Source organism: Hirundo rustica, chromosome 10 (genome assembly GCF_015227805.2).
Source record: "Hirundo rustica isolate bHirRus1 chromosome 10, bHirRus1.pri.v3, whole genome shotgun sequence".
NCBI classification, from domain to species: domain Eukaryota; kingdom Metazoa; phylum Chordata; class Aves; order Passeriformes; family Hirundinidae; genus Hirundo; species Hirundo rustica.
The window spans coordinates 10,915,075-10,928,792 of NC_053459.1; positions in this window are offsets into that span (position 1 = coordinate 10,915,075).

Genomic DNA, 13,718 nt, shown 5'->3' on the forward strand with positions numbered 1-13,718 from the left:
TTGTAATTTGGACAATGTTTGGAGTACAAGGAGCAAGTCGCAGAAGACCTCTTACTTTGTTGGCTCTTCACCAATATCTTGCTGCATATGCTGATCTCCAAAGTATTTACCACTGGTGCGCTCAGTGAAACACCAAGTCATCATTTGTGCTTGGATTATAATAAAGCTTAAAGCTATTTGCCTATTACTTACAGAAGGCAGAAAAGAAACACCTCAAGATATACTCAAAACAGAACCTCGTGGCCAACTCTGCCTGGAGCTACTTTTGTCAGAGCAGCTGCAATTGTTTTAATTGTAGTTCATATAATCATCATTGTAATTGACTACTGCCTCTTCTGCAGAGAAGGAAAACATGATGGCCATTCAAATATCTAAAATAAAAAGCCCAGAAAAACTATCATTATTCATGGACTGCAATTGAGTTTGCACCTTCTGCTACTTCTGATAGCTGTTGGAAGACACCATGAAAGCACTATTTTACAGCCCTTCTTACTTTGTTATTTGCACTGTGTTTTAACCCTGTAGTTTATGATCAGTGAAACAAAGAGCTGCAAACCAAGCTATTCAAGAGGCAAAGATTTGGTGCAATCACTCACCACATGGCAAACATTAACAACACAGCAGCTATTTAGTTGGCTGAGTTAGGTGAGTGATCTTACATGTAAAATTTTAACTTTGCACCTTCTAAGAAATTATGATCATCAGCGCTGTAAAATGAGGAAGATAGTCTTGGACACTCCTTCACAAAGTGTTTTTATGACACTGGCTGGAACTTAAGGGACATTGAACTGCTTCACTCTTTTAACAGTTTTCATATCCTTGTTATTATGGCCCTACTACTATGAAGCTGGCTATGAAGCAAGATCAAGCAGAAGACAGACTATGACTTGGCATGTGAGAATGCAGCAGGTTTGCCCAATGAAATAAAACAAGATTTATTTTAAAAGAAATTAAACCTACTTTTACTGGCAGTAAAAATTATGATTATCAAGAATACAATGGAATCTATCTGAAGGTAAGTATTCTTAGATAAGCAAGTAAGAGCAGTAAAGTAAGTTCCACTTAACAGTCTTTCCAAATGCACAATCAGCTTGCAGAATCAAGTTTCAGAATAGTTTTTAGTATCTGAAAAGATGTACACTATCTTTTCTTTACTCATTACATTTAGAACAATGAAGTTTCATTAAGATTTTAGTGAACTATGTTTTTTGGTGAATTTGTCCCTTTTACTGTTTAATTCTGAAATATGTCAAAAAATACGAACACATATTCTTTTTGTTTGTGTATTTAAAGCAATGACTTCTTGATCTAACAATGCTGATATCTTGTTCCTCTAGGACCACTAAAATTGCTGTACTTGAGGAAGGGACATGCTTATTTTTGCACTTCTTGCTTCCTTACATTCACTGTATGATCTGGAAAGTCTAGAGGTTACCTTTTGAAGTAAAGTAAAGCTAATTCAATCCTTGGGGATTTCTTTTGAGAGAGGCTACCTAGACACAGAAATCTGAAAAACTAGAATAATTTTTAATTGAAAATTTTTCCAGCATTGTCAGCTCTAAGAGATCATTCATAACTACATACACCAGAAAATGAATTGCCAGCTCTTAAATGGTTATAAAACTAAAGGAAAGCAAATCTGGTATTCTCTTGCCTTTTAATGTTTAACTTTACAGGGTATGTTTGCTTTTAGCCTTGATATGGATCTGTGAAGCTAAAAAATATTTTTAAATAAATGCTAATACACTTCCTACTAATAGGATCACCAAATCCTATCCCATAATGCTGTGATGAGGAAAAAACTTACACTGTACTTCAGGGTAAAATTTCAGTAACCGCTGCATTACTGTACTGTTCACTACATATTGACATGTGGAACTTGTGACATTTAAATTTGAAAGCAGTGGCCTTTTGTACATGGTCTGACTTTTGCATATCTAACAAGCAGATGAAAAAGGAGTAAAAAACTGCTTATTTAGCAGTGAGTTTAGATGAGCCAATGAGATCCCTCTTTGTAACCTGAAGCACAAAAAAAAAAAAAAATGAGGAAGTATGAGCCGAAGCACTTGCCAATTCTTCTGTGGTCAGGCAGCAGTTAAGCTGTTTTCAGCTTGGCCTTTATTTTAGCTTATTACAGTTGCCATAAGTACAGCACAGTTTGCACAGAGACTGAATACTAAAGCCAACTGATAATGAGTTCCACTTCGGAATGAGCCCTGAATTTCAGATATGGGGGGAGTGGGGTGGGTTTCCTGCATCGCCGTATAGCAGAGAGGACGGTATGCAGGTAATGACTTGGGAAACACAAGCAGCCTGAGGTTTGTGTGTGAGCTGAGCCCTGCTCGGGGGCTGCGGCTGCCCGGGCTCGCCCAGCCCTGGCAGGCTGCTCGGCCGGGCCTTTCCGCCCGCTCCGGGGCCGCCTCGCTCGAGCGCTTGTTTAAACCGAGAGCTCAGCGAAGAAAACGTCACAGGATGTCAGAAACAACACAGGATGTCAGATCTGTACATTCACAACTCCTGAACAGCTCTTCTAGAAATGCACACATTTCAACATTGCTGAATTGCCATGTAAAAATATGAAAACAAACTATGTAATACCGTAGCTCCATATTAACAATGGAACCTAAAAATTATTCCAGACAAATACTGGAAAATAAATCAACTTTTAATTATTAATATTTTTTTCACCATAAATAATCGGAAATCTTGCTGCTTTTCTTATTTTACCCTGTTATTCCCAGTGTTAAATCAGAGCAAGAGAGACTAGAAGAGTCCTGCTACAGGGAGGTGGGGAAAGTCCGAGCTAACAGGTGGAAAAAAGCGCTGTCTGTGTGAAGACTGGAGTAACATGGCCTGTTCTGAGTATCACTTAACTGCATTGCAATACAGTACCAGATTTAGAATAACCGCAAACTGAAACCTGAATAGTGGTGGAAACAATCATCTCTACAGAATTTTCGTAACAAGTTGAGTGATCGAAGGGTCTCTCTTCTGAGAGTCTTGTTCACCAGCACTTGTTGTCCTGGCAAAAAGCCCTAGGTCCTGGATATCAGGAAGCAGTTTGCAGATTTTCCTTTCTATGGCTTCTTTGGGGTTACAGCCCCAGGAGCAGACGGTCTTAAGTTCAGTCACTAATGCAGATTTATGGGGGCTGTTATAACAATAGTAATTTCACTATCTTTTAAGGGCAGAATTTGCAGTTAAATTAAATTCCAGTTGATAAACCCTTAGATAATACTGGATTAATAGTACTGGATTTTATGCAGTTTAATCATAGTAAGATGACTGTAGACCACAAGCTAAGGCAACCACAGACCTTCTCAAACAAATATGCTCAGCATGTTATATTTAGCAAGACACTAAACATTCCAGAATCATCAAATCCTTTTCTCCAATACAACTTGTCCTCAAAAAAGTAAGAGGTAATGCCAGTAGAATACAGTAGAATAGAATACTTTTGTTAGGTAGGGAAAAACTAATGAGGGATGTAGCTAATTTCTGACTTTCTCCTTATCCCTTATGAGAGCTCTAAAAAGCTCTCTTAAGTTACTTTTGCTTTGTTGTGTTCTTATGTTTTAAATGCATAATTAGTCCCTACCCTTCCTCTGCATTTATAAAGTGGACATTGGTCCATTTTATAGTGGCAGGGAACCTCAAAGAACAGCAGCAGCCAACCTGCTCACCCACAGTGAGTAACCACAGGCTAAAAACAGCTGAGAACTACATGCCATGTAAAAAGATGGACAGAAACCAATTGTCCTTGTGGTGATCCTTCTCCCTTCAGTGGATTATGGTTGGTATTGCTCGTTAATTTGTATATTCTTCACTGTTAATGGAGAAAATATCTTCTGATGATTTATACAGAGGATTTCAGAGTGGTGAATGGCTGCTGGCGGTTATTATTTCTGAGAACGTAGACACCTTGGAGTGTATCTTCAAGGTTGCCTTCTGTGGTGGTGCATCCTCCCCTACTCCTTGGGCAGCACTGTTATCTCAGAAACACCGTTAAGCCTCAGCCTTGATGAACAGCACCTAGACAAAGCTCCTCTTGAGCTTATCAGAAATCCTGTCAGCTCCTGTTTTTCAAAGAATAGCCTTGAAAAATTTCTTTTCAGGCTTGAATACCAACTTGAGTGGAACAACATTTTTATTATCAAACTTTCAAAGAAAGTCACTGACCCTAATTGTGGCCAGGATGGAAAACTACTATGACTAAAGCCAACTCCTGCAGGCATATAAACAGTGGTCGTAAGTGAGACCCTTTGAGCTGTCCTGGACCACAGCAGGCTGTGCCCAGCCTCTCCCGCAGGGTGGGGCACACTTGGAGTTTGCTATACTTAGAGTACCTCTGCCAAACACTGCCAACGTAGCAATGGACTACTCATTTGTGACACTTTCATGACAGGATGTTCTACAGTCCTGCAAAGCTTTTCAGCACTTTCCAGGAAGGTCTCTCAGACAATGTAGTTCTGCCCACGTGTAAAGATAGGTTGGGATATTTTACACATGTGGGTTGAAAGCAGTGATTGGGCCTAAAAGAGATTACACAGCAGTTTAATAGGGCAGCAGATAAATTCTGTTCCACAGGAGCTGACATCTGCCAGCAGTAATTGCAATCATGTGGTTAGTTTTCCAAATTTTAGATTGTTTTCAGGAGAAAACATGCTTTTATGTGTATTTTTACCTTTAAGTGTTCCTACTCAGGAGTGAAGCCGCCATGAAATATCATGAATATTCTCTCAGTGTCTTCAACTCAAAAGGCAATAGGTTTAGGTGATACATCCTGTTTTCTGTATTTTGCAAGCATGGTGAGTGGTCAGGTCTCTGACAGTGAAGCACTGTGCTTTTCAGTGCATTTTTCATTGATAACAAAAATCCTGGAAATCGAGGTATGCCCTTGCTTGTATCTGCTCAGCCTGGCTGCATAGACCTAGAGCCCAGGACCATACTGACTTCATGGAATTTGCAGTGATGTAACAGTCTGAAATTCAGCTTAAGAAAAAAAATTAAATACATTCTCTACTGAGTAAAGAGAAATTAGACTTACATTATTACTTTCCAAAACAGATTCCCTCACAGTTAGATATTTCCAACAAAACTGGTTTGCACATTGCTGGAAAAAAGATTTTTTGATCATGATTTTTTTTGTATTGTTTTGTTTAGTAAGTGTGGTTCACAACACAAAGGCTATTGTTTAAAAAAGCCATGAATGTTAATTTGCATTCCATTGCTGAGTTATTACACAGAGTGTGGAAAGAAAAAACAAGCTCTGATTAAAAAAAAAAAAAAAGGACATTGTTTCCTTTTCCCTTTCTTCTTCCTTCTGACTGGTTTTCCTTTATTTTAATGTTTCTAGCCCAGACTATACACACTCTTATACACAGTGACTGTCTTCTAGTACTTCTAGGCAAATACATCCACAGCTGTGTCTCTAGGACAGAATAGTTCAGCTGGGAAGGACCCACAACAACCATCTAGTCCAGCTGCATATAGGTCACCTAGTAGAGCTATATAAATTTAAAAATTAATTCTGTAATGATGTTTGTGAGCAGTGACACTTGCAATACACTTGCTCTCATATTAGGAGATAATTGCAATCTGTACTATTTCAGAAGACTCTGAGTGTAGTTTCACAAGTGGCAGAGACGCCACTTAGACCACACATACCACCATCTATTGATTCTCAGCCCTGAGCTACACCAGTTCCAGCCACTTCCACAGCAGCAGTTCTGGTCTTCACACAGCAGAGTGGGGAAATAAACTTATCAAAAGAGGATTGGTTTCCTCCTGAGCTGGTCTGACTCCACATGCAGCCTCACAAGCACTAAGCTAGAATGAGGAGGGTGGGAGGAACAGGACACAAGGAAGAGGAACAAGTAGAACTGTCAGTAAGCCTTTTTTGGCCTCCCCCACAGCCCTATCCATGGGTCCAGAGGCTCTGTTTACATTCAATACCTATTGCTACCACAGCCATATATTTCTGCCTGTGCCTATATATGTAGGTCCTGTTGATCTGGGCATGTTCTGGCCTCAGACCTGTGGACTGACTTCCCAGCCTGACCTAGGCTCTCTCCTGTCACTGTTGTCCTGGCTGGGAATCACAAGGCTGGACCACTTCTTGGCTTGACCTCAGCTCTGCTCTGGCATCACAGACCTGCCTGTCCGTCACGGGGCTGTGTCTGACCCTCACCTGCAGACTGACTTCTCAGCCTGACCTCGCACCTGCCTCATTGTCATGCATTTGCTTGATGACCTGGTTTGACCCTGGCTACCCCCCTAGCCCGCCCTGCTCCCTTACTTCAGGACAGGAGGAGGGTGTCTGCTGAGCCACCTGCTCTGCTCTGCTTGCTGCCGTCTATCTCCCTGTGCCTAGGCAGCAGCCAGCCTTGACACAGAGCACTGGGAGCAGCTTGGTCTCTGCCTGGCCCCTACCAGTTTAAACGAATTACAAGGCTGTGTTAAGAGGTGACAGGCACAATGGAGGTGGTGTCACTTCTTCCAGGACCTGCTTCCCGAAAGAGGCAGTCACGCCACTTCCCCAGGCACAGGTATTTGTCCCCACCCCTTTTTCCTGTGCCAGCACAAGTGTTTGCACGGCAAGGCAGTGAACCAGGACAAACAAAAGTGATGCAGATGGTTCTTGAAGGAATGGATTTACTCTTTACCTGGATCAAGAACAAGCACCTCATGTTGAGAAGCGTGACTGACACAGCTTCAGCCTCAAGTGTTTGTGGAAACCTGGAAGATGACCAAGATTAGGGATTTTACTGTGATTCCACCGGGTCTGGGATCCCAGGAATTAGTATGATTGGCCTAGGCTGAAGTGAGCAATTGTGTATCTTCCTTTATTTCGCTACCCAAACTAGCTCAGGTATTAAGGTGCTGCTGCAATTACATCCTGCAACTGGCGATGTAGATGGAGCTCTGGTTGTTTAGACCTTTCTTATATAAGTAAACAAAGCAACAAAAATATTCACCTAGACCCAAAGGTCCTGGGTTCAGGGTTTTCTGTCTGTTCATATTGAACCAGGAGAGTGTCAAAACAGAGTTCTGTGCCTGACTCTGCCTGTTCAATTGTGTGAGGACGAGCTTCTTTAGTCCTGATTGGCTGGTTTGGGCTCTTCTACTGCTCAGCGTTTTGATTTTTCTTTCCAAATGTCATCTTTTGTCAGAATCAGCATGGAAGTAATGTCATGAGTGGTATATCTGAACCAGCAGTGTTCAGGAGATGTTAATTTAGAGACTCCTCAAGGCACTAAGTGAAATCTCCAGGATAACACTCCCACCATTGACCATACTGCTGGCAGGGAAGATTCTGATTAGTTGGAAACGGAGACTAAGCTTGTGCTGCTGTTGATTTGCTTATGTGTGTAGTGTTCAGCTCCTATGTTACACTAATTTAATTTCATAAAATGAGGAAGAAGGGAAAGTTTTCATATGAACTGATAGAGCCAGATCTGCCCAGCAAATAAAAGGCATATTCAACATAAGCAGATAAGAAACCTTTAATAAGATTAATGAAAAGAGAAAATGGTAATCACCAAAATTTTCTTCAGAATGTTGTAGAGGAAAATACCTTTCATTAATTACTAGTTACTGCCTGTTGGATATTTGTAAGGGAACATTTGCTTTCTTCTGCTGTTAACAATGACAAGTCTGTTAAGGACTTAATTAAAATATTTTTTTAGGGACTAACAAGAGACATTTGCATAAAGATTGTGATATCTAGAAACTGATAGTGTTTCAAAATGTATCAAATATCACGGACATTAGGAATCATTGAAAAGGCAATCTAAAGAGTAGTAAACCAAGCAGGCACATGAAACAAACTATCAGTGTTAAGTAAATAGCAAATGATGAATGGTACAAAGGGTAGAAGAAAGGCTAAGGATTATTTTTGTCTCGAATAGAGTCCCGGACGCTTGGTAAAGACACAACTTTGTTGTACCTCGTATTGTGAGCTACATTAAATCAGACTAAGATTAATGAGTGCCAAATTCAGTGCTTTCCAGGACATTTAATAAGAAAAGGAAGCCAAAACATCTTTTAAATGTCTGGTTGTTGTTGTTTTGTTTTTCCCAAGAGCTGAAAATACTGAAGGAAATGGGAAAGGTACCTGGGGAGACATTTTATTATTTTAAGTGGTTTCCCCCCCTTTCTATATCCAGCATGATGTTTTAAAGAAAGTGGATACAGTCATGCTGTCCTCTTCTTTGAAGTCATAATTTATGTGAATAACACAGATTAATTCTTCAGGCCTCATAGCCATTATTTAAAATAGTCTCCTGCTTTTAGCTATGTACCTGAGTAAAGCAACATAACCAGTAAGAAATTCTTGGTGGTTATGAATCCAAAGGTCCAGTGAGAGTTTCAAAGCAAACAAACAAATAATTACCTGCTGTACATTCACAGCAACACTACTTCCTCACTGGTGAGCACTTCCTCAGAGCAATTACGTCATGGTTTTGGGAGTGTTTTATAGTATTTCTATCTGATATCCCACTTGGAATAGTCTGGCAACAATTGTTGGTTGAGGTAACCCCCTTGTGCACGTGGTGCTGGGTTCTATTCCTGAGTGAATCACTTAACCTCTCTGTCTTTTTCTCTTTCCATCCATAAAATTAGCATAATAATGCTAATTCATCATAGGCTATAGTTAGGCTCAATTAATGTTTGTAATGATCTCTGAGATTGTTGGATAAAACATGCTGTAAAAGTGTATTATTATTGTTAATAGAGCCTTTTGTATTTCGGCACTCTAACAAAGCACTACCATTGCTCACCAGCTCCTAAAATTTCATTGAAACTCCTAAGGACTTAATGGGATACAGCTTTGTGTTAGTGTGTCCATTTATCTTCCTGACTCATTCAAGCCATCAGAACAGTTTCAGTTCTGCAAATGGAAGAGTTTGTGCAGAGAGAAATTATGTAATTTTGTAAGTGATCTGGGACTGAAAGCTTTTTAAAAGACCCTCATTTACACTGACCTCAGTTCTGGCTGAACTAGTTCAGACTGCAGAGAGCTGTGATTTGTAGAACAACTTTTTAAAATGAGGTACCTGTCTGGTCAGGACAATAAATAGTCATAGCTGTGGATGACAGTGGAAGAGAGTGGGAGCAGACAAATCTCTCTCTGTACTGGAAACGATCTGGGGTTCATCATTAATGCTCTTGGGTCTTGGTTACACATACCAGGTTAACAGTTGGAAGACAAAGGCTTCGAACTCCCCTCCCATTTGTCAGAAGCAGTGATAAAAATGAAGAAACAAGCTTCACAACTGGATTAATTGTGAGAAATGGCTTGAGATCTGGCCTCAAAGAGCAGCCCACATTTAGCAGCATACTGGACAGCTAAGCTTGAGCATGTGAGCCTGAAATGGATTTGTTGGTCGCATTGGTTCTACATTTGTAAGATTATTTGGAGCTGTGAGGCAGTCATCTCTACACATGGGTTTTAAGCAGTGAGATTACTCTGTCCTGTTACATGACATTTTATTTTATCAAATGCTAAACAGCTTTTGTGGGACTTCAAGTATTTTCTCTTCTGCTGACATACGTTAGCTTCATAACCCTGCTTGTTCCAGTATTTGCATTATTCACAAGTAATTTCTTACTATTTTTTATAATGAGAAATGTCTGTTATTCTCATCTTGTTTGTTCTTCAAAATAGCTGGACAGTCCCTACTAAAGCTTTATGGAAAAAAAACAAACCAAAACAAAAAAACCCACAACAATAATTGAGATTATTTTCACATACTGGTTCTTCTAAAAGTCTTATGTTCCAGAAGTATCTTTAATGATGTGTTTTTAAAAGAATTTTTTTTAATGATGATTTGAAAATGTAAAATGGCTGAATAGATTTTATGTTGACTACTTTGAGAAACTTTCTTTTTTTCCAGCCTATTTCTTTCCAACCCAATTTTTGTTGCCCTTCTTGGCTACTGTCTAGTATTATCAAGGATGATTCAGACAAAATTACTGTAATCTCTCTGCAGGATTTCATGTGACTCAGTGAAGCCTCTTTCCCTATCAAATCTTCTGTAGAGAGTTTGTTACTTTCTAAAAGAAAATTTGCCCCTTGAAACTGGAAGAAATAGGTGATGTGAACATGGATGAGCTGATCAACACAAGCTAGTTGTGCTGTTTTGTACAGAGAAAAATAAAATTGGTAAGGACATAGTAAATTTGATAAAAATACAATACTTACATACCTACACTAATCATGTGAATTAGCCAGGAGTGATAAGAGACAGAAACTTGAAACCTTTGTGATAGTATCTGGCAGCAGTTTAGAAAGCAAATGGGGCCTTAGGAGATGGAATTAGATGGAAAGACCATGCTCAGCAGTAATAGAAGCACTGTTCAGAGAAAAAACAAGACAAAGCCCCTTGTTATTGCTAATTATTGTCAGTGTCATGTTATGCAGAAATACAACCTGGAAAGGTGAGCGCAAATATCATTTTCTTGAGATTCCATGGATGGTTCTACAGTTTTTTAAGACATTCTTTTTGCCATTTGTTTACAGTGAATCTCAGGTGTTCTGTGCTTAAAGATTTTATAGTTTATAGAGTACTAGACTATAAGTGGCTGTTAGAAGCATTTCACAAAACAGATCCAGCACCTCAGTGTATTTTAATACGTGACTTGTCTGTGATCCTTCCGTGTAGGAAAGCCTATGCTTTTTCCTAATGCATATTCATAACACATTGATACAATGGAGTATCTGGATACATTTCATGATATTCAGATATTTGCTATTTTTTTAAATTCTCAGTACCTGTTGCCTTTTACAAAAGGAATCACCTTTAAATGCTGTTCTTTTAATTCAGCTGGAAAAATCCCCATCTAACAGGAACAGCAGGAGTCTAAACTTGCATCTTAGATCATTTAGGTATTATTTTTGATGGCCTGTTTATATGAGTGTGACATTTAAAAATGAAGGTGTGTAAATCATTCATGGGAATAACAAAGAACAACTGTTTTCTGTCCCAGCAAATAATGGAAGACCTTGTAGCCATACAGAGACATGGAAGGAGTTGTGGGAAAGTCTGGGAAAACTGTCAGCACTCAACTGAGTTAGTCTGTGTCCTTGGGGCAATTTAAGCTAGATGTGAGCACAGAAGGAAGTTCAGGGCATGTTGGCTGGATCAGACATAAATGTGCTTTTCTTTGGCTCTGGCAAGGTAAACTCTGGAGGTTCTACCATCAGTCCTTTCCCCCCACCCCGCCCCCTCCCGCCTTGTTTTCTACATCCCAACAACATCTAGCAGAGGTTTCAGTACTGAAGAAAGCAGCTCCTTCATGCAGGATGTAGCAGTAGGAGTTTGGATGGAAGGCATTTGAGCAGCAGGTTAATTACTAGGCCTGGTGTCTGGGTATATGGATACTTTCCTGAGTGTTAGGTCAGAGAATTTTGGTTCTGATAAGGGGTGTGGGGGTTTTGTTTTCCAAAATAATTCTTAATTCCAACTGAGAGCTCATCAATAATGTGTTTTATGCAACAGCACGAGTGGAATGAAGAGACTAATGTAATTAATGCAGCTAAATTCAGAGGCTGAAGGAGTCGTTCCAAGAGCAGGTTTGCTGAAAGGCTGTAGCCAGTTCTGGAATGCCCTTTTAGAAATACTCACCCTGGATTCCCAGCTGTGCTTCACGTCCCCTTGTCATTGCTTTACAGGGATGGTATCACCAAACAGCTGACTACAGTTTCTTGAGGGCTGGGGCCGATTCTGTCCCTTTGAGACAAAAAGCAGTACAGTTTTAGGGACTTCAAGTGAGTCTTTCTTTCCACACTCTACCTCCTTTTGCCAAATGATCGATGTGGAGGACTAGGACACTTCCTCTAAAGAACCACATACCACGAGGAGGATGCTCAGTCTAAAGTGATGTCAGAACTCTTCATTCCTCACCAGTTTTGATAAGCTATAATGTGTGAGGAGAGGTAGGATGTTGTTGCACTCATGTGATAAATAAAGAAAGAGGAAGCGTGTTTACAAGTAGGATGCTTGAAAGTGGGAAAGGCTGCAGCACAAACAGTCTGTGAGATGCAGTGTGGATACTTGAAATAGGCTCACTTTAAGCTGATTGAATACAGACCCAACACAAGCTTATAGCATGGATAGAGAGAGTCCTGACCCAGCAGAGAGAGGAAATTTTGAAGTAAGGAATCAAGGGAGACAGTGCCTTGAGACTGTAACAGTTTTGGCACAAATCACGTTAGACTTAAATCCAAGTTGCTGACTGAGAAATAACATAGGGTTTTAATATATGTCACCCTTGAAAAATTGGACTTGTGTTGTGCAACATCCAAGTGCAATGTTTAAAATTTATTTATTTACTATGGCACGTATTGTGCAACTGTAGAATGACTTAGAAACTGATTTCTGAGCTGAAATGATGTTGAGTCTGAAGCAAAATCATTGCAAATCTAAGCCTGAAAAACTACTGCTAAGCACTGAAAGTGGCTCATTAAAGCAAGAGGTATGCATAAATATTTGGACAAGCTCACTTCCCTGTTCACTGTGAGATGTTTATTCCTCTGCTGCATTCACTTCCAGCAGGTTTTTAATGTTTCCTAAATCACACAGCCAAAATCACCTTGTTGTGTCTGTCCCAGAGCACTACTTCTCTGGGTGAATGAGAATGCTGTCTTCAAGTATGCGGGAACAGATATAGTTATTGTGAAAATGGTCTTTTGCTGGAAGTCATTGTCTTTAAACAAAACTACCATTTGCTTCTGAAATAATAATATCACCCTTTAACAAACTGCTCCATATAGCCCAGCTCTTCTGTTCTTGAAATCTATAGGAACTTTGCCATGGTTTCAAATTTACATTACAATATACATTTGACTGAGAAATGAACATAAAAAACCCATCAAAATGAATACATATTTAGCATTCTTAAATTTGATACATGGTGGCATCTATATAATCAGACATCTCATACTTTAAAAAGCTCAAAACAAACAAAAAATCTAAATAAGGGCTTGCTAAAATCCAAACTTATTTCGTAATCGTGCATTGGAATAGCAGTTGTTTTTGCTGGTCTGATCTGCCTTTCTGTTGGCTGGATTCCCTTTCTGTGACAGATGTGCTATTTATGGAAGGGGATTCTGAATATTTTAAAGCACTGAGTGTTAGGAACATCTCATTCTCAGCCTTTAAAATGAAAGGGAACAAAATGCCAAATAACTTCCCAAAGAGAAACCTCCAAACTAAACAGATACCTATTTAATCATTAAAAAAAAGAAAAAATTGGGGGGGGGGGCGGGGGGAGCGGGGAGCAAAATCAGATTGTCTGTATTTTGAAAAGAAGTGAATACATACGTACAGCAGCCTAGTTTTTGCTGTACAACATTTTCTGATTTAATACAATACTTGGTATTAGTCTTCACTTTTAAAAATAGGTGCTCTTTTGGAGGAAAAAAAAATCATCAGGTGCACAGGCTCCTAGGGAAAGAATATGTGTCTGAAAATTTGGCTGCTTTCTTCCTCAGCCATATTGGCAGGTCAAATGAAAGCTAGCGGACAAATCTGGCCAAATCTGGCCTCACAAGGAGCTGTTTATTTCTGCAGTTGGTCAGAAACTATCTAGATTTACTCATACATATGGTAAAGAATGGTTACTTAAAGAAATCTTTCAGTGGAATATTTTTAGAGCTAACACGTTAATCTTCGCAGTTCTGTTCTTGTGCTGGGTAGCATCTTGCGGTATTT